The following is a 23026-nucleotide window of genomic DNA, read 5'->3' as shown; positions in this document are numbered from 1 at the left end:
CTACTGATCATAAACTTCAGCTGGCTCGTTGGTCTAGGGGTATGATTCTCGCTTTGGGTGCGAGAGGTCCCGGGTTCAAATCCCGGACGAGCCCAGTTTTGTACTTTTTTTGTCACTAATATGTATAAATCCACTAGGAGTCTGGGCATCATGCCATCAGTCTGGCACTAATATGTTTACACTCACTTGGCGGATCTGGGCATCATGCCATCAGTCTGGTGCTAATAATATCTATAAACCCATTAGGTGTATCTGGGCATCATGCCATCAGTCTGGCACTAATATGTATAAACCCATTAGGTGTATCTGGGCATCATGCCATCAGTCTGGCACTAATATTATGTATAAACACACTAGGAGTATCTGGGCATCATACTGTCAGTCTGACGCTTATATTATGTATAAACCCATTAGGTGTATCTGGGCATCATGCTTTCAAACTGGTACTAATATGTATAAACCCACTAGGTGTATCTAGGCATCATGCCGTCAGTCTGGCACTAATATGTATAAACCCACTAGGTGTATCTGGGCATCATGCCGTCAGTCTGGCACTAATATTATTTTCACGCTCACTAGGCAGATCTGGGCATCATGTTAGTCTGGCACTAATATTATGTTCACGGTCACTTGGCGGATCTGGGCATCTTGCTGTCAGTCTGGCCCTAATTATGTATAAGCCCACTAGGTGTATCTGTGCATCATGCCGTCAGTCTGGCACCACTATTACGTAATACCCCACTAGGTGTATCTGGGCATCATGCTGCCACTCTGGCACTAATATGTATAAACCCATGAGGTGCCGCCAGTGTGGCACTATTATCTATAAGCCCACTATGTGTGTATCTGGGCATCATATTGTCAGTCTGGCGCTAATATTACTTATAAACCCACTAGGTGGATCTGGGTATCATGCCGTCATTCTGGCACTAATATTATGTTCACACTCACTAAGCGGATCTGGGCATCATGCCATCAGTCTGGCGCTAATATTATGTATAAACCCACTAGGTGTATCTGGGCATCATGTTGTCAGTCTGGCGCTAATATTATGTATAAGCCCACTAGATGTATCTAGGCATCATGCCGTCAGTCTGGAACTAATATGTATAAACCTACTAGGTGTATATGGGCATCATGTCGTCAACCTGGCGCTATTTTTTATCTATAATCCCACTAGGTTTATCTGGGCATCATGTCAGTCTGGTACTTATATGATATATAAGGCCACTAGGTGCATATGGGCATCATGCAGTCAGTCTGGCACTAATATTATGCATAAGACCACTAGGTGTATCTGGGCATCATGCTGTCAGACTGCCACTAATATTTACCCTCACTATGCGGATCTGGGCATCATGCTGTCAGTATGGCACTAATATTATGCATAAACCCACTAGGTGTATCTGGGCATCATGTTGTCAATCTAGCGCCACTATTATGTAAAACCCCACTAGTGGTATCTGGGCATCATGCCATCAGTCTGGCACTAATATGTATAAACCCACTAGGTGTATCTGGGCATCATGCCATCAGTCTGGCACTAATATGTATAAACCCACTAGGTGTATCTGGATATCATGCTGTCAGACTGGCACTAATATTATGTTTACGCTCACTAGGCGGATCTGGGCATCATTCCGTCAGTGTGGCGCTAATATTATGTATAAACCCATTAGGTGTATCTGGGCATCATGCCATCAGACTGGCGCTAATATTAGGTATAAGCCCACTAGGTGTATCTAGGCATCATGCCGTCAGTCTGGCATTAATATTATGTTCACGCTCACTTGGCGGATCTGAGCATCATGCCGTCAGTCTAGCGCCCCTATTATGTAAAACCCCACTAGGTGTATCTGTGCATCATGCTGTCAGTCTGGCACTAATATGTATAAACCCACTGTGTATCTGGGCATCATGCCGTCAAACTGGCGCTATTATTATCCATAAGCCCACTAGGTGTATTTGGGCATCATGTTGTCAGTCTAACGCCACTATTATGTAAAACCCCACTAGGTGTATCTGGGCATCATGTCGTCAGTCTGGCAGTTAAATTATGTATAAGCTTACTAGGCGGATCTAGGCATTATGCCGTCAATATGGCACTAATATTATGCATAAGCCCATTAGGTGTATCTGGGCATCATGCCATCAGTCTGGCACTAATATTTATAAACCCACTAGGTGTATCTGGGCATCATGCCGTCAGTCTGGCACTAATATTATGTATAAACCCACTAGGTGTATCTGGGCATCATGCTGTCAGACTGGCACTAATATTATGTATAAGCCCACTAGGTGTATGTAGGCATTATGACGTCAGTCTGGCGCTAATATGTATTAACCTACAAGGTGAATCTGGAAATCTAGGTGTATCTGGGCATCATGCCGTCAGTCTTGCGCTAATATTATGTATAAACCCACTAGGTGTATCTGGACATCGCCATCAGTCTATCGCCACTATTATGTAAAACCCCACTAGGTGTATCTGGGCATCATGCCGTCAGTCTGGCATATTAGTACCGCAAGTCTCTGTCCTCGGTCCCCTTCTCTTCTCAATCTATACATCACTAGGTTCCCTAATTAAGTCCCACGGTTTCCAATATCATTTGTATGCCGATGACACCCAAATCTACTTCTCTGCACCAGAACTATCTCCTTCCTTGCTAACCCGTGTCACTAACTGTCTTTCTCACATCTATTCCTGGATGTCCTCTCACTACCTCAAGCTAAATCTCTCCGAAACTGAGCTCCTCATTTTCCCCCCTTCTTCCAAAATCTCCACCCCCAATATCTCTATAACTGTCGACAACTCCATCATTACCCCTACCCCGCACGCCCGATGTCTCGGGTCACATTCGACTCAGATCTTTCCTTCACTCCTCACATTCAGTCATTGGCTAAAGCCTGCCGCTTCCACCTTAAAAACATCTCTAAAATTAGACACTTCCTTACACAAGACACAACTAAGATTTTGATCCACTCTCTCATTCTTTCCCGCCTTGATTACTGCAACTCTGTCCTCTCTGGTCTCCCCACCTGCCGCCTAGCTCCTTTACAATCCATATTGAATGCCTCTGCCAGACTCCTCTTCCTTACACGTCGCTCTTCATCTGCTGCGCCTCTCTGCCAATCCCTTCACTGGCTTCCTCTTGCCTCTAGGATCAAACACAAAACTCTCACTCTGACATACAAAGCCCTCAACTGCACTGCTCCCCCCTACATCTCAGACCTTATCTCCAGATACTCTCCCTCCTGTCCCCTTCGCTCTGCTCATGACCTCCTCCTCTCCTCCTCTCTTGTCACCTCATCTCACTCCCGTTTACAGGACTTCTCCAGACTGGATCCCATCTTATGGAACTCTCTGCCTCGCTCCACAAGACTCTCTTCTAGTTTTAAAAGCTTCAAGTGCTCCCTAAAGACTCTACTGTTCAGGGACGCATACAACCTACGCTAACCTTTCCTAATACCAGTTCCTCTCCTCCACTGCAATCCCCTGAACCCTCTTAGCATGTAAGCCTAATAGTTCAGCTGTTTGTAGATCACCTTCTTAAGAGCTGACTACAACAGTGCAACTATTGGCAGGGCCCTCTACCCTATAATTGTTTTGTTGTACTCCCCCTTTGTTTATAGTGCTGCGGAATCTGTTGGCGCTCTACAAATAGCCGATAATAATAATAATAATATGTATAAACCCACTAGGTGTATCTGGACATCATGCCGTCAGTCTGGCACTAATATGTATAAACCCACTATGTGTATCTGGGCATCATGCCATCAGTCTAGCACCACTATTATGTAAAATCCCACTAGGTGTATCTGGTCATCATGCCGTCAGTCTGGCACTAATATTATGCATAAGCCCACTAGGTGTATTTGGGCATTATGCCATCAGTCTGGCACTAATATTATGTACACGCTCACTTGGGGGTTCTGGGCATCATGCTGTCAGTCTAGCCCTATTTATGTATAAGTGAAAAAATTGAGTAGAATTGGCCCTATAAGCGGTATATCGATGATATCTTAATCATCTGGAAAGGAACTGAAAAAACACTCTTAGAATTTTTTACTTCCATGAACCTGAATGATTGAGGGTTACAGTTTACCCATGAAATAAATATAGAATTTCCTTCCTGGTCCTAGATATTGAGACTACCTCTGATAAATTTAACACAAAAACCTTCTTTAAGAAGGTAGATTCTAATAACTTGATACATGCAGAGAGTTGCCACATCCCAAAGTGGAAAGAATATTTTCCCAAAGCACAATTCCTGCGGATTAGAAAAAACTGTACTAACTTACGCCTAGATTTAGAGTTCTGCGGCCAAAGGGGTGCGTTAGCTACGCGTGTATTTTTTTCCCCCGCACCTTTTAAATACCGCTGGTATTTAGAGTTCACAGAAGGGCTGCGTTAGGCTCCAAAAAGGGAGCGTAGAGCATAATTTACCGCCACTGCAACTCTCAATACCAGCGGTGCTTATGGACGCGGCCAGCTTCAAAAACGTGCTCTTGCACGATTCCCCCATAGGAAACAATGGGGCAGTTTGGGCTGAAAAAAACCTAACACCTGCAAAAAAGCAGCGTTCAGCTCCTAACGCAGCCCCATTGTTTCCTATGGGAAAACACTTCCTATGTCTGCACCTAACACCCTAACATGTACCCCGAGTTTAAACACCCCTAACCTTACACTTATTAACCCCTAATCTGCCGTCCCTGCTATCGCTGACCCCTGCATATTATTATTAACCCCTAATCTGCCGCTCCGTTCACCGCCGCAACCTACGTTATCCCTATGTGCCCCTAACACCGCTGACCCCTATATTATATTTATTAACCCCTAATCTGCCGCCCCCAATGTCGCCGCCACCTACCTACAATTATTAACCTCTAATCTGCCGACCGGACTTCACCGCTACTCTAATAAATGTATTAACCCCTAAAGCTAAGTCTAACACTAACACCCCCCTAAGTTAAATATAATTTTATTCTAACAAAATAAAATAATTCTTATTAAATAAATTAATCCTATTTAAAGCTAAATACTTACCTGTAAAATAAACCCTAATATAGCTACAATATAAATAATAATTATATTGTAGCTATTTTAGGATTAATATTTATTTTATAGGCAACTTTGTATTTATTTTAACCAGGTACAATAGCTATTAAATAGTTAATAACTATTTAATAGCTACCTAGATAAAATAATTACAAAATTACCTGTAAAATAAATCCTAACCTAAGTTACAATTAAACCTAACACTACACTATCAATAAATTAATTAAATAAAATACCTACAATTATCTACAATTATATCAACTAAATTACAAAAACAAACAAACACTAAATTACAAAAAATAAAAAAAGATTACATGAATTTTAAACTAATTACACCTACTCTAAGCCCCCTAAAAAAAAATAACAAAGCCCCCAAAATAAAAAATATGCCCTACCCTATTCTAAAATAAAAATTGTAAAGCTCTTTTACCTTACCAGCCCTTAAAAGGGCCTTTTGCGTGGCATGCCCCAAAGAATTCTGCTCTTTTGCCTGTAAAAAAAACCATACAATACCCCCCAACATTACAACCCACCACCCACATACCCCTAATCTAACCCAAACCCCCATTAAATAAACCTAACACTAAGCCCCTGAAGATCTTCCTACCTTGTCTTCACCACGACGGGTATCACCGATCCATCCAGAAGAGGGTCCGAAGTCTTCCTCCTATCCGGCAAGAAGAGCTCCTCCAGAGGGTCCAAAGTCTTCATCCTATCGCGGCAGAAGAGGACATCCGGACCGGCAGACATCTTCATCCAAGCGGCATTTTCTATCTTCTTCCATCCGGCGCGGAGTGGGACCATCTTCAAGCAGCCGACGCAGAGTCATCCTTCTTCACCGACGGACTAACGGCATTAAGGTAGGAAAAATCTGATTGAATCAGCCAATCAGATTCAAGTTCAATCTGATTGTCTGATCCAATCAGCCAATCAGATTGAGCTCACATTCTATTGGCTGTTCCGATTTTTCCTACCTTAATTCCGATTGGCTGATAGAATCCTATCAGCCAATCGGAATTCGAGGGACGCCATCTTGGATGACGTCCCTTAAAGGAACCTTCATTCGTCGTTAGTCCGTCGGTGAAGAAGGATGGCTCCGCGTCGGCTGCTTGAAGATGGTCCCGCTTGTAATTAGTTTAAAATTCTTGTAATCTTTTTTTATTTTTTGTAATTTAGTTTAGTTGATATAATTGTAGATAGTTTATTTAATTAATTTATTGATAGTGTAGTGTTAGGTTTAATTGTAACTTAGGTTAGGATTTATTTTACAGGTCATTTTGTAATTATTTTATCTAGGTAGCTATTAAATAGTTATCAACTATTTAATAGCTATTGTACCTGGTTAAAATAAATACAAAGTTGCCTGTAAAATAAATATTAATCCTAAAATAGCTACAATATAATTATTATTTATATTGTAGCTATATTATGGTTTATTTTACAGGTATTTAGCTTTAAATAGGAATAATTTATTTAATAAGATTTATTTTATTTCGTTAGATTTAAATTATATTTAACTTAGGGGGGTGTTAGGGTTAGACTTAGATTTAGGGGTTTATACATTTATTAGAGTAGCGGCGAGGTCCGGTCGGCAGATTAGGGGTTAATACTATTTATTATAGGGTTTTTGAGGCGGGAGTGAGGCGGATTAGGGGTTAATAATTGTAGGTAGGTAGCGGCGATGTTGGGGGGGGGCAGATTAGTGGTTAATAAATTTTATGTAGGGGTCGGCGATGTTAGGGGCAGCAGATTAGGGGTACATAGGGATAAAGTAGGTGGCAGCGGTGTGCGGTCGGCAGATTAGGGGCTAAAAAAATTTAATAGAGTGGCGGCGATCTGGGAGGGCCTCGGTTTAGGGGTACATAGGTAGTTTATGGGTGTTAGTGTACTTTAGAGCACAGTAGTTAAGAGCTTTATGAACCGGCGTTAGCCCAGAAAGCTCTTAACTCCTGGCTTTTCTCTGCGGCTGGAGTCTTGTCGTTAGATTTCTAACGCTCACTTCAGCCAAGACTCTAAATACCAGCGTTAGAAAGATCCCATTGAAAATATAGGATACGCAGTTGGCGTAGGGGGATCTGAGGTATGGAAAAGTCGCGGCTGGAAAGTGAGCGTTAGACCCTTTCATGACTGACTCTAAATACCAGCGGGCGGTAAAAACCATACGTTAGTCCTCTTATTAAGTGCACCTCCATATTTCACTGACTTTGTTCTCACATTTGCCCAAATTTGCTTCTATTTGCTGCTTATTTTAAACGCTGGACGTCCAGATTTATGTATTCCAGTTTTTTGTATTGTGTCATTGCTACTTTGTAATATATTTTTAACTTTGTGTTAGGTTGCTATAGTTTGTGATTTACTTGTGGTTAATCACTTCCCTTTTAATCTGCTTTCTACGAGCTAGTGTAAAGGGCAGAATTAATTACACGTTACTATTATATACTACTATATATTTCGAGGAATCTACCTGCCCATTATTAATTTAGGTTTTTAAGTGTGCATATTAATTTAATTTATTTTAAGTGCTGATCCATTTTTCTTTTTTTTTTACTTGTCTCAATTTTGATTAATATATTCTGTTAATAAATTCTGTATATATTACCACTATCTCTGGATTATCAGCCATTTTCAATATTGATCTATTTTTATTATAGATTTATTTCTCTGAATTACTCTGAATAATTAGCTATATTATAGATTTATTTCTTTTTATGATATTTGTCCTATTAGGCCTTTGTCCTATTGGGTAATCATCCCCTATGTACCCCCATTTTTATTAATTGTTACCCTCGCTTCAGCACCATTATTTCTACAACTTTTCCTATTTATGTATAAGCCCACTAGGTGTATCTGCGCATCATGCCGTTAGTTTGGCACCACTATTACGTAATACCCCACTTGGTGTATCTGGGCATCATGCTGCCAGTCTGGCACTATTATTATCTATAAGCCCACTATGTGTATCTGGGCATCATGTTAGTCTGGCACTAATATTATGTATATGGCCACTAGGTGTAACTTGGCATCTTGCCGTCAGTCTGGCGCTAATATTATGTATAAACCTACAAGGTGTATCTGGGCATCATGCAGTCAGTCTGGCACTAATATTATGTTCACGCTCACTAGGCAGATCTGGGCATCATGTTAGTCTGGCACTAATATTATGTATATGGCCACTAGGTGTAACTGGGCATCTTGCCGTCAGTCTGGCGCTAATATTATGTATAAACCTACTAGGCGGATCTCGGCATCATGCCGTCAGTGATCTTCCCTTTCAGAGGCACAGCATACAGTAAATTTCCCCTCTCCCTCCCCCCAAGCATGGGTCAAACAGATATCAGCAAGAGCTGTGGGTTTATTGTTCTTATATACACATTCTTACACATTAGTACCACCCACATGGTTCTGTAAAACAACCAATAAACACATACAATACTCTCAGACACTCCCACACAAAATCCTCCCCTCTGCCTGATGCAATCACCTTACACAATGGGTGATGCAGTTACCTTACACAATGGGTGATGCAGTTACCTTACACAATGGGTGATGCAGTTACCTTACACAATGGGTGATGCAGTTACCTTACACAATGGGTGATGCAGTTACCTTGCACAATGGGTGATGCAGTTACCTTGCACAATGGGTGATGCAGTTACCTTGCACAATGGGTGATGCAGTTACCTTGCACAATGGGTGATGCAGTTACCTTGCACAATGGGTGATGCAGTTACCTTGCACAATGGGTGATGCAGTTACCTTAAACCAGTTCCACAGAGTTTTCTATCCTTGAGATAATTGGGAAGTAATACAATTATCTCCAAGGACAGAGGCAAAACTCCATTGAACACATGGTAGCAAAAGACAATAATATACATAAAAATATATAACTGTGCAGCCATTGCATAAAACAGGTACATTCAACAAATCCCGAGAGAGCCTACATCTGAGCGCACATTATTACTAAATGGCGCTCAGGTCACACACATACAGTTCAATTGCCATGGAGCCAAAGTCTTTCGTTATACAAATGGACTACATGGCATAGCTATCTGGGGTATCACTGTTCAAATAGAGCAAGTACTGAATGACCTGGCTTTTGTGTCTTTGCAGGGGAAAAGTAAGTGTTTCAACATGGGGCCATAGTCTAAAGGCAGCAGACGGGCAACCAGGCTCCTCCAATGCACAGTGGCGAGATTGGTCTCGTCACAAAGCCCAATAGGTTTATCTGGGCATCATGCCGTCAGTATGGCACTAATGTTAGGTATAAACCCACTAGGTGTATCTGGGCATCATGTCGTCAGACTAGTGCTAATATTATGTATAAACCCACTAGGCGGATCTGCTGCATCATGTCGTCAGTTTGGCACTAATATTACGTATAAGCCCACTATGTGCATCTGGGCATTATACCGTCAGTCTGGCGCTAATATTACGTATAAACCAGACATCAAATGTAAATGCGACTACTGCACATGCTAAAACTGAATTGGCTATTCCAGATCGGAATAATCTATTCCATACTTAGGATTTACAGACTTTAATGGAGAATTTTAAGCCTGTTTAAAACAACTTACATCCATACAATTTTCTTTGTAATACATATAAGTAATTTATTCCTCGTTTTTGCAACTACTAGTTAATTATAAGTCTGTGCACACATCTGGTTTATGCTCATATGTAATAACAGTTTGTACTGGAAATGTAATGTGATACTGGATACAGCTGCTGATGTGGCATCCAACTAAACATCTGCTGATCATAAACTTCAGCTGGCTCGTTGGTCTAGGGGTATGATTCTCGCTTAGGGTGCGAGAGGTCCCGGGTTCAAATCCCGGACGAGCCCAGTTTTGTAGTTTTTTTGTCACTAATATGTATAAACCCACTAGGAGTCTGGGCATCATGCTGTCAGTCTGGCACTAATATGTTTACACTCACTAGGTGGATCTGGGCATCATGCTGTCAGTCTGGCCCTAATTATGTATAAGCCCACTAGGTGTGTATGCGCATCATGCCGTCAGTCAGGCACCACTATTACGTAATACCCCACTAGGTGTATCTGGGCAACATGCCTTCAAACTGGCACTATTATTATCTATAAGCCCACTAGGTGTATCTGGGCATCATGACGTCAGTCTGGCACTAATATTATGTATAAACCCACTAGGTGTATCTGGGCATCTTGCCGTCAGTCTGGCACTAATATTTCGTTCACACTCACTAGGCGGAGCTGGGCATCATGCCATCAGTCTGGCGCTAATATTATGTATAAGCTCACTAGGCAGATCTAGGCATCATAACGTCCGTATGACGCTAATATTATGTATATAAACCCACTAGATGTATCTGGGCATCATGCTGTCAGTATGGCACTAATATTATGTATAAACCCACTAGGTGTATCTGGGCATCATGTCGTCAGTCTGGCGCCACTATTATGTAAAAACACACTAAGTATCTGGATATCATGCTGTCAGACTGGCACTAATATTATGTTTACGCTCACTAGGCGGATCTGGGCATCATTCCGTCAGTCTGGCGCTAATATTATGTATAAACCTATTAGGTGTATCTAGGCATCATGCAGTCAGTCTGGCACTAATATGTGTAAGCCCACTAGGTGTATCTGGGCATCATGTCGTCAGTCTGGCGCTAATATCATATATAAACTCACTAGGTGTATCTGGACATCATGCCGTCAGTCTGGCATTAATATGTTCACTCTCACTTTGCGAATCTGGGCATCATGCCATCAGTCTGGCACTAATATTATGTATAAACCCACTAGGTGTATCTGGGCATCATGTCGTCAGTCTGGCGCTAATATTATGTATAAACCCACTAGATGTATCTGGGTATCATACCGTCAGTCTAGCACTAATATTATGTATAAACCCACTAGATGTATCTGGGTATCATACCGTCAGTCTGGCGCTATTATTATCTATAAGCCCACTTGGTGTATCTGGGCATCATGTTGTCAGTCTAGCGCCACTATTATGTAAAACCCCACTAGGTGTATCTGGGCATCATGCCATCAGTCTGGCACTAATATTATGCATAAGCCCACTAGGCGCATCTATGCATTATGCCGTCAGTATGGCACTAATATTATGCATAAGCCCACTAGGTGTATCTAGGCATCATGCCGTCAGTATGGCGCTAATATTACGTATAAGCCCACTAGGTTTATCTGGGCATCATGCCGTCAGACTGGTGCTAATATTACGTATAAACCCACTAGGCGGATCTGCTGCATTATGTCTTCAGTTTGGTGCTAATATTACGTATAAACCCACTAGGCGGATCTGCTGCATCATGTCGTCAGTTTGGCGCTAATATTACATATAAACCCACTAGGCAGATCTGCTGCATCATGTCGTCAGTTTGATGCTAATATTACGTATAAACCCACTAGGTGCATCTGGGCATTATACCATCAGTCTGGCGCTAATATTACGTATAAACCAGACATCAAATGTAAATGTGACTACTGCACATGCTAAAACTGAATTAGCTATTCCAGATCGGAATAATCTATTCCATACTTAGGACTTACAGATTTTAATGGAGAATTTTAAGCCTGTTTAAAACAACTTACAACCATGCAATTTTATTTGTAATACATGTAAGTAATTTATTCCTCGTTTTTGCAACTACTAGTTAATTATAAGTCTGTGCACACATCTGGTTTATGCTCATATGTAATAACAGTTTGTACTGGAAATGTAATGTGATACTGGATACAGCTGCTGCTGTGGCATTCAACTAAACATCTGCTAATATAAACTTCAGCTGGCTCGTTGGTCTAGGGGTATGATTCTCGCTTAGGGTGCGAGAGGTCCCGGGTTCAAATCCCGGACGAGCCCAGTTTTTTACTTTTTTTGTCACTAATATGTATAAACCCACTAGGAGTCTGGGCATCATGCCGTCAGTCTGTACTAATGTTTACGCTCACTAGGCGGATCTGGGCATCATGCCGTCAGTCTGGCACTAATATTATGTATAAGCCCACTAGGTGTATCTGTATTGGAGTGACGTTGTGTTAGGAGCGCCCCTAAAGGCTGACTGTGAAAGTGACTTTACTTCAAATATATAAACTAGAATTGTATCTATAATGAGATGAAATACTAAGTACAATATTCCCTGATGCGAATCAATAAATAACCTTAATTATATTTGGACTCTATGTGGGTGATCAAATAGTGTTTTACGATACTTTGAGAATACACTTACGGACCCAATGTTCGCTCTGTGAGAAACTTGTCAAAAATCATGCAACAAGATGGATCTATATAAATAAAAATTTAATGTAAAAATACAAAGAAATTGACAATTCAATATCTCGGTATATGCTAATATTATTAATCTGTAAAATATAGACACCGGTGTCGCTATCAATAAAATATACTAATGTTGGTGACTATGCATAAAAACATTGATACAATCATCTGATGATAGAGGTATTTCAATATTGCTGCTACTAACAGCCATGTATTACATGCATGAAGATAATATAAGATACTGGAAATATATTCACAATACTTGATAAATATGTTCTGATATACAGTGAAATTATGAGATGCATTAGTCCATTATTTCTCTCCTTTAGCGTATGAATAATGAATTGGAAATGTCCAGGTGTATATTGTGGTGTGTTTGGGAACAATGATATTCAATTTTCGATAAATAAGCAACTGTTTTAAGATATGGTTTGTTTGTGTTCCAGATGGTTGCTATATTATGATTTCAATATGTACTCACTGTTGTTTCTTCGGCTTCAGAGCTGGTAATGTTGTAGGTTTACTCACAGTTCTTAGAAGCTACTTTGTTTCACTTGATGCTTCGACGACTGGTCTATTTACAGTCTGTTTTGCTGTGTCCAATCTTATCCAATCCGTGTGGAGTATGATGAGTGCGCGCACTTTTTGAAAATCTTGTCTGTTGAATTCCCGTCTCCTACCGCTTCTATCTGTATTCAGAATTGGTTCTGGGAGTGGGATCAAACGGTCTCCTACCAATTCAGTTTGCACCTAAATATGTCAGTGCAATACTGATACAGGTCCTGGGAGATCTGTTTAGCGTGTCTTTAGATCTGGGAGCTGAGTAGTATGATCTACGCGTTTCAGCTAATAAAATCTTGTCATCTTGATAAAGGCTATTTTATTAGCTGTAACGCGTAGATCATACTACTCAGCTCCCAGATCTAAAGACACGCTAAACAGATCTCCCAGGACCTGTATCAGTATTGCACTGACATATTTAGGTGCAAACTGAATTGGTAGGAGACTGTTTGATCCCACTCCCAGAACCAATTCTAAATACAGATAGAAGCGGTAGGAGACGGGAATTCAACAGACAAGATTTTCAAAAAGTGCGCGCACTCATCATACTCCACACGGATTGGATAAGATTGGACACAGCAAAACGGGCTGTAAATAGACCAGTCGGTCGAAGCATCAAGTGAAACAAAGTAGCTTCTAAGAACTGTGAGTAAACATACAACATTACCAGCTCTGAAGCCGAAGAAACAACAGTGAGAACATATTGAAATCATAATATAGCAACCATCTGGAACACAAACAAACCATATCTTAAAACAGTTGCTTATTTATCGAAAATTGAATATCATTGTTCCCAAACACACCACGATATACACCTGGACATTTCCAATTCATTATTCATACGCTAAAGGAGAGAAATAATGGACTAATGCATTACTCATAATTTCACTGTATATCAGAACATATTTATCAAGTATTGTGAATATATTTCCAGTATCTTATATTATCTTCATGCATGTAATACGTGGCTGTTGGTAGCAGCAATATTGAAATACCTCTATCATCAGATGATTGTATCAATGTTTTTATGCATAGTCACCAACATTAGTATATTTTATTGATAGCGACACCGGTGTCTATATTTTACTGATTAATAATATTAGCATATACCGAGATATTGAATTGTCAATTTCTTTGTATTTTTACATTAAATTTTTATTTATATAGATCCATCTTGTTGCATGATTTTTGACAAGTTCCTCACAGAGCGAACATTGGGTCCGTAAGTTTATTCTCAAAGTATCGTAAAACACTATTTGATCACCCACATAGTCCAAATATAATTAAGGTTATTTATTGATTCGCATCAGGGAATATTGTACTTAGTATTTCATCTCATTATAGATACAATTCTAGTTTATATATTTGAAGTAAAGTCACTTTCACAGTCAGCCTTTAGGGGCGCTCCTAACACAACGTCACTCCAATACACCACATTATTCTAATTTGTGAGGAATTAGAATTGTTAGGCTTGCACTGCCATTTCTAAGTATTAGTGTACACTCACTCATCCTTATCTAAACACTAGGTGTATCTGGGCATCATACCGTCAGTCTGGCACTAATATTCTGTTTAAACCCACTAGGTGTATCTGGGCATCATGCCCTCAGTCTGGCGCTAATATTATGTATAAACCGATTAGGTGTATCTGGGCATCATGCTTTCAAACTGGTGCTAATACGTATAAACCCACTAGGTGTATCTGGGCATCATGCCGTCAGTCTGGCACTAATAATATGTTCACGCTTACTTGGCGGATCTGGGCATCATGCTGTCAGTATGGCACTAATATTATGCATAAACCCACTAGGTGTATCTGGGCATCATGTCGTCAGTCTGGCACCACTATTATGTAAAAACCCACTAAGTATCTGGATATCATGCTGTCAGACTGGCACTAATATTATGTTTACGCTCACTAGGCGGATCTGGGCATCATGCCGTCAGTGTGGCGCTAATATTATGTATAAACCTATTAGGTGTATCTGGGCATCATGCCATCAGACTGGCGCTAATATTATGTATAAGCAGGGCCGCCACTAGAAATTTTGGGGCCCCTGACTTAAACATTGATCAGGCCCTGGCCCCCCCCCCCCCCCATGTGCAAATTTTGACCAAGTGACTAAAACGTATATGCACTTTATTATTAAGTGTTTATTTAAACTTGGAAATGTTGTAAAGGTAGTAACATACAAACACACAGACACACTACTACACTGAAACACTCAAACATAAGGATTCACATATAGACACTCTAGTAGACACGCAAAGAAACACACTCAGACACCCAAACAGACACTCAGCACTTGTTTACATTGACCTGACAAGTAATGAGGTAAACTACAGTTTCTCCAACATAGGTGTGTCCGGTCCACGGCGTCATCCTTACTTGTGGGATATTCTCTTCCCCAACAGGAAATGGCAAAGAGCCCAGCAAAGCTGGTCACATGATCCCTCCTAGGCTCCGCCTACCCCAGTCATTCTCTTTGCCGTTGTACAGGCAACATCTCCACGGAGATGGCTTAGAGTTTTTTAGTGTTTAACTGTAGTTTTTCATTATTCAATCAAGAGTTTGTTATTTTCAAATAGTGCTGGTACGTACTATTTACTCAGAAACAGAAAAGAGATGAAGAATTCTGTTTGTATGAGGAAAATGATTTTAGCAACCGTAACTAAAATCCATGGCTGTTCCACACAGGACTGTTGAGAGCATTAACTTCAGTTGGGGGAACAGTTTGCAGTCCTTTGCTGCTTGAGGTATGACACATTCTAACAAGACGATGTAATGCTGGAAGCTGTCATTTTCCCTATGGGATCCGGTAAGCCATGTTTATTTCGATTGTAAATAAGGGCTTCACAAGGGCTTATTTAGACTGTAGACATTTTTTGGGCTAAATCGATTGATATTAACACTTATTTAGCCTTGAGGAATCATTTATTCTGGGTATTTTGATATAATTATATCGGCAGGCACTGTTTTAGACACCTTATTCTTTAGGGGCTTTCCCAAAGCATAGGCAGAGTCTCATTTTCGCGCCGGTGTGGCGCACTTGTTTTTGAGAGGCATGGCATGCAGTCGCATGTGAGAGGAGCTCTGATACTGATAAAAGACTTCTGAAGGCATCATTTGGTATCGTATTCCCCTTGGGTTTGGTTGGGTCTCAGCAAAGCAGATACCAGGGACTGTAAAGGGGTTAAAGCTTAAAACGGCTCCGGTTCCGTTATTTTAAGGGTTAAAGCTTCCAAAATTGGTGTGCAATATTTTCAAGGCTTTAAGACACTGTGGTGAAAGTTTGGTGAATTTTGAACAATTCCTTCATGTTTTTTCGCAATTGCAGTAATAAAGTGTGTTCAGTTTAAAATTTAAAGTGACAGTAACGGTTTTATTTCAAAACGTTTTTTGTACTTTCTTATCAAGTTTATGCCTGTTTAACATGTCTGAACTACCAGATAGACTGTGTTCTGAATGTGGGGAAGCCAGAATTCCTATTCATTTAAATAAATGTGATTTATGTGATAATGACAATGATGCCCAAGATGATTCCTCAAGTGAGGGGAGTAAGCATGGTACTGCATCATTCCCTCCTTCGTCTACACGAGTCTTGCCCACTCAGGAGGCCCCTAGTACATCTAGCGCGCCAATACTCCTTACTATGCAACAATTAACGGCTGTAATGGATAATTCTGTCAAAAACATTTTAGCCAAAATGAACCCTTGTCAGCGTAAGCGTGGATGCTCTGTTTTAGTTACTGAAGAGCATGACGACGCTGATATTAATATCTCTGAAGGGCCCCTAACCCAATCTGAGGGAGCCAGGGAGGTTTTGTCTGAGGGAGAAATTACTGATTTAGGGAACATTTCTCAGCAGGCTGAATCTGATGTGATTACTTTTAAATTTAAATTGGAACATCTCCGCATTTTGCTTAAGGAGGTATTATCCACTCTGGATGATTGTGAAAATTTGGTCATCCCAGAGAAACTATGTAAAATGGACAAGTTCCTAGAGGTGCCGGGGCTCCCAGAAGCTTTTCCTATACCCAAGCGGGTGGCGGACATTGTTAATAAAGAATGGGAAAGGCCCGGTATTCCTTTCGTCCCTCCCCCCATATTTAAAAAATTGTTTCCTATGGTCGACCCCAGAAAGGACTTATGGCAGTCAGTCCCCAAGGTCGAGGGAGCGGTTTCTACTTTAAACAAACGCACCACTATTCCCATAGAGGATAGTTGTGCTTTCAAAGATCCTATGGATAAAAAATTAGAAGGTTTGCTTAAAAAGATGTTTGTTCAGCAGGGTTACCTTCTACAACCCATTTCATGCATTGTCCCTGTCACTACAGCCGCATATTTCTGGTTTGATGAGCTGATTAAGGTGCTCGATAGTGACTCTCCTCCTTATGAGGAGATTATGGACAGAGTCAATGCTCTCAAATTGGCTAATTCTTTCACTCTAGACGCCTCTTTGCAATTGGCTAAGTTAGCGGCTAAGAATTCTGGGTTTGCTATTGTGGCGCGCAGAGCGCTTTGGTTGAAATCTTGGTCGGCTGATGCGTCTTCCAAGAACAAGCTACTAAACATTCCTTTCAAGGGGAAAACGCTGTTTGGTCCTGACTTGAAAGAGATTATCTCTGATATCACTGGGGGTAAGGGCCATGCCCTTCCTCAGGATCGGCCTTTCAAGGCAAAAAATAGACCTAATTTTCGCCCCTTTCGTAAAAACGGACCAGCCCAAGGTGCTACGTCCTCTAAGCAAGAGGGTAATACTTCTCAGGCCAAGCCAGCTTGGAGACCAATGCAAGGCTGGAACAAGGGAAAGCAGGCAAAGAAACCTGCCACTGCTACCAAGACAGCATGAAATATCGGCCCCCGATCCGGGACCGGATCTGGTGGGGGGCAGACTCTCTCTCTTCGCTCACGCTTGGGCAAGAGATGTTCTGGATCCTTGGGCGCTAGAAATAGTCTCCCAGGGTTATCTTCTGGAATTCAAGGGACTTCCCCCAAGGGGAAGGTTCCACAGGTCTCAGTTGTCTTCAGACCACATAAAAAGACAGGCGTTCTTACATTGTGTAGAAGACCTGTTAAAAATGGGAGTGATTCATCCTGTTCCATTGAGAGAACAAGGGATGGGGTTCTACTCCAATCTGTTCATAGTTCCCAAAAAAGAGGGAACATTCAGACCAATCCTAGATCTCAAGATCTTAAACAAATTTCTCAAGGTCCCATCTTTCAAGATGGAAACCATTCGAACTATCCTTCCTTCCATCCAGGAAGGTCAATTCATGACCACGGTGGATTTAAAGGATGCGTATCTACATATTCCTATCCACAAGGAACATCATCGGTTCCTAAGGTTTGCATTCCTGGACAAACATTACCAGTTCGTGGCGCTTCCTTTCGGATTAGCCACTGCTCCAAGGATTTTCACAAAGGTACTAGGGTCCCTTCTAGCTGTGCTAAGACCAAGGGGCATTGCAGTAGTACCTTACCTGGACGACATTCTGATTCAAGCGTCGTCCCTCCCTCGAGCAAAGGCTCACACGGTCATCGTCCTGGCCTTTCTCAGATCGCACGGCTGGAAAGTGAACGTGGAAAAGAGTTCTCTATCCCCGTCAACAAGGGTTCCCTTCTTGGGAACAATTATAGACTCCTCAGAAATGAGGATTTTTCTAACAGAGGCCAGAAAGACAAAGCTTCTGGACTCTTGTCGAATACTTCATTCCGTTCCTCTTCCTTCCGTAGCTCAGTGCATGGAAGTGATCGGGTTGATGGTAGCGGCAATGGACATAGTTCCTTTTGCGCGCATTCATCTAAGACCATTACAACTGTGCATGCTCAGTCAGTGGAATGGGGACTATACAGACTTGTCTCCAAAGATACAAGTAAATCAGAGGACCAGAGACTCACTCCGTTGGTGGCTGTCCCTGGACAACCTGTCACGAGGGATGACATTCCACAGACCAGAGTGGGTCATTGTCACGACCGACGCCAGTCTGATGGGCTGGGGCGCGGTCTGGGGATCCCTGAAAGCTCAGGGTCTTTGGTCTCGGGAAGAATCTCTTCTACCGATAAATATTCTGGAACTGAGAGCGATATTCAATGCTCTCAAGGCTTGGCCTCAGCTAGCGAGGACCAAGTTCATACGGTTTCAATCAGACAACATGACGACTGTTGCGTACATCAACCATCAGGGGGGAACAAGGAGTTCCCTAGCGATGGAAGAAGTGACCAAGATTATTCTATGGGCGGAGTCTCACTCCTGCCACCTGTCTGCTATCCACATCCCGGGAGTGGAAAATTGGGAAGCGGATTTTCTGAGTCGTCAGACATTGCATCCGGGGGAGTGGGAGCTCCATCCGGAAATCTTTGCCCAAGTCACTCAACTTTGGGGCATTCCAGACATGGATCTGATGGCCTCTCGTCAGAACTTCAAAGTTCCTTGCTACGGGTCCAGATCCAGGGATCCCAAGGCGGCTCTAGTGGATGCACTAGTAGCACCTTGGACCTTCAAACTAGCTTATGTGTTCCCGCCGTTTCCTCTCATCCCCAGGCTGGTAGCCAGGATCAATCAGGAGAGGGCGTCGGTGATCTTGATAGCTCCTGCGTGGCCACGCAGGACTTGGTATGCAGATCTGGTGAATATGTCATCGGCTCCACCTTGGAAGCTACCTTTGAGACGAGACCTTCTTGTTCAGGGTCCGTTCGAACATCCGAATCTGGTTTCACTCCAGCTGACTGCTTGGAGATTGAACGCTTGATTTTATCGAAGCGAGGTTTCTCAGATTCTGTTATCGATACTCTTGTTCAGGCCAGAAAGCCTGTAACTAGAAAGATTTACCACAAAATTTGGAAGAAATATATCTGTTGGTGTGAATCTAAAGGATTCCCTTGGGACAAGGTTAAGATTCCTAGGATTCTATCCTTCCTTCAAGAAGGATTGGAAAAAGGATTATCGGCAAGTTCCCTGAAGGGACAGATTTCTGCCTTGTCGGTGTTACTTCACAAAAAACTGGCAGCTGTGCCAGATGTTCAAGCCTTTGTTCAGGCTCTGGTTAGAATCAAGCCTGTTTACAAACCTTTGACTCCTCCTTGGAGTCTCAATCTAGTTCTTTCAGTTCTTCAGGGGGTTCCGTTTGAACCCTTACATTCCGTTGATATTAAGTTATTATCTTGGAAAGTTTTGTTTTTAGTTGCAATTTCTTCTGCTAGAAGAGTTTCAGAATTATCTGCTCTGCAGTGTTCTCCTCCTTATCTGGTGTTCCATGCAGATAAGGTGGTTTTACGTACTAAACCTGGTTTTCTTCCAAAAGTTGTTTCTAACAAAAACATTAACCAGGAGATTATCGTACCTTCTCTGTGTCCGAAACCAGTTTCAAAGAAGGAACGCTTGTTGCACAATTTGGATGTTGTTCGCGCTCTAAAATTCTATTTAGATGCTACAAAGGATTTTAGACAAACATCTTCCCTGTTTGTTGTTTATTCAGGTAAAAGGAGAGGTCAAAAAGCAACTTCTACCTCTCTCTCTTTTTGGATTAAAAGCATCATCAGATTGGCTTACGAGACTGCCGGACGGCAGCCTCCCGAAAGAATCACGGCTCATTCCACTAGGGCTGTGGCTTCCACATGGGCCTTCAAGAACGAGGCTTCTGTTGATCAGATATGTAGGGCAGCGACTTGGTCTTCACTGCACACTTTTACCAAATTTTACAAGTTTGATACTTTTGCTTCTTCTGAGGCTATTTTTGGGAGAAAGGTTTTGCAAGCCGTGGTGCCTTCCATTTAGGTGACCTGATTTGCTCCCTCCCTTCATCCGTGTCCTAAAGCTTTGGTATTGGTTCCCACAAGTAAGGATGACGCCGTGGACCGGACACACCTATGTTGGAGAAAACAGAATTTATGTTTACCTGATAAATTTCTTTCTCCAACGGTGTGTCCGGTCCACGGCCCGCCCTGGTTTTTTAATCAGGTCTGATAATTTATTTTCTTTAACTACAGTCACCACGGTACCATATGGTTTCTCCTATGCTATTATTCCTCCTTAACGTCGATCGAATGACTGGGGTAGGCGGAGCCTAGGAGGGATCATGTGACCAGCTTTGCTGGGCTCTTTGCCATTTCCTGTTGGGGAAGAGAATATCCCACAAGTAAGGATGACGCCGTGGACCGGACACACCGTTGGAGAAAGAAATTTATCAGGTAAACATAAATTCTGTTTTTGTAAAAAAAGGAGATTTAGAAAACAAAATATGGAGTTCTGATTATCTTTTTGTAAAGGAAGATGCCAACTAAATGATGACAACAGCATGCAGTGACTGAAAGGAAGGGCCCTGAACTGCTTAAACAATAATTTAAAGGTTAAATGGTAGATTGGTGACTTCCGGAGAGGTCTCATTAGTCTCAAAGTCTGTAAAAAGATGTGAATAATCAGTAGTAAGGTTAAAATGTCCTAAAAAGGAACAGACAATGGACACACACACACAAACTCAAACTTGCACATACACCCAAGGAAACACTGACAGACAGCCTCAGAAAACACAGAAAGACATACACACACAGAGAGACAACCACATGAAACACAGAAAGACATACATACACACACCCTCACTGAGACATCCACAGAAAACACAGACAGACATACATACACACAAACACCCTCACAGAGACATCCACATAAAACAGACATACACACCCACCCTCACAGAGGCATCAAGAGAAAATATACAAAGACTAACATACACACACCCTCAAAGAGACACCCATAGAAAAAGCTCAAAGACATATGTACACACCCTCACAGATATCCACAGAAAATGCACAAAGACATACACACCCACCCTCACAGAGAGACCCACAGAAAAAAAATACATACCCACTCATAGAGATACAAACCAAAGCACAAAGACAAACGGACACCCACAGAAGCACTCACAGGAGGAAATATTTATGCACCTTGCATCCCCTAAATCAACAGTGTGCGAGATGCATGATAAAAAAAATTGCAGAAATTAAGAGATCACTTTTTAAAGAATCATATTTGTAAATGTGCAAACAAAAATAATTATGTGAATTAAAAATTGTACATTAATGATCTGGGTAGATGGCTAAATGAAGAAAAGTACTTTTAAAAGGTTGACGTTTGTTTGATTTTTTCCCCAACCAAGAGCACCACTTCAAATACAGTGTACAAATGTTCCCATCTGTCAGCTGTACTTATGGATTTTGAAAATGCTGTACTTTATATGGTCTTGGTGGAGCCATAAGCTGTGGTACTCATACCATTAGATCTGGTTAAATGCAGGATTTAGGCTTGTTGGTATGTATTTCAAAATCAAGTCAGCTGTAGTGTAACCTGAACAGTTTTAAGTTAACCTGTCTCATTTCCAACACTGAGCAATCTTAGTCTGAGAGTATAACATTTTCTCCAACATTGGTGTGTCCGGTCCACGGCGTCATCCTTACTTGTGGGAAATATCTCTTCCCCAACAGGAAATGGCAAAGAGTCCCAGCAAAGCTGGCCATATAGTCCCTCCTAGGCTCCGCCCAATCCAGTCATTCTCTTTGCCGTTGCACAGGCAACATCTCCACGGAGATGGTTAAGAGTATGTGGTGTTTAGTTGTAGTTTTTTTATTCTACTATCAAGAGTTTGTTATTTTAAAATAGTGCTGGTATGTACTATTTACTCTGAAACAGAAAAAGATGAAGATTTCTGTTTGTGAGAGGAAGATGATTTTAGCAGACAGTAACTAAAATCGATTGCTGTTTCCACATAGGACTGTTGAGATGAAGTAACTTCAGTTGGGGGAAACAGTTAGCAGACTTTTCTGCTTAAGGTATGACTAGCCATATTTCTAACAAGACTGTGTAATGCTGGAAGGCTGTCATTTCCCCTCATGGGGACCGGTAAGCCATTTTCTTAGTCTCAAACAGAATAAAGGGCTTAATATGGGCTATAAAACTGGTAGACACTTTTATGGGCTAAATCGATTGCTTTATTTGGACATTTTATAATTCACACTTATAAACTTGGGAACGTTTTTTAACGTCAGGCACTATGTTAGACACCTTTTCCAGTCAGGAAGGGCCTTCCCAGTTGTAGGCTGAGCCTCATTTTCGCGCCATTACTGCGCAGT

General features: G+C 41.6%; 3 non-coding genes across 3 annotated transcripts; all 3 read left to right on the top strand.

Annotated features, from left to right (window-relative positions):
- The first annotated feature begins 22 nt into the window (after positions 1 to 22).
- On the top strand, positions 23 to 94 carry TRNAP-UGG (transfer RNA proline (anticodon UGG)). Its single transcript has one exon. It is a non-coding gene; the product is annotated as a tRNA-Pro (tRNA).
- Positions 95 to 9830: 9736 nt separating this feature from the next.
- Positions 9831 to 9902, top strand: TRNAP-AGG (transfer RNA proline (anticodon AGG)). The gene has a single exon. It is a non-coding gene; the product is annotated as a tRNA-Pro (tRNA).
- A 1951-nt stretch (positions 9903 to 11853) lies between these two features.
- TRNAP-AGG (transfer RNA proline (anticodon AGG)) lies at positions 11854 to 11925 on the top strand. Its single transcript has one exon. It is a non-coding gene; the product is annotated as a tRNA-Pro (tRNA).
- Positions 11926 to 23026: the final 11101 nt, after the last annotated feature.

Source organism: Bombina bombina, chromosome 6 (genome assembly GCF_027579735.1).
Source record: "Bombina bombina isolate aBomBom1 chromosome 6, aBomBom1.pri, whole genome shotgun sequence".
NCBI lineage: Eukaryota > Metazoa > Chordata > Amphibia > Anura > Bombinatoridae > Bombina > Bombina bombina.
This window is presented reverse-complemented; position numbering and strand designations above follow the sequence as displayed.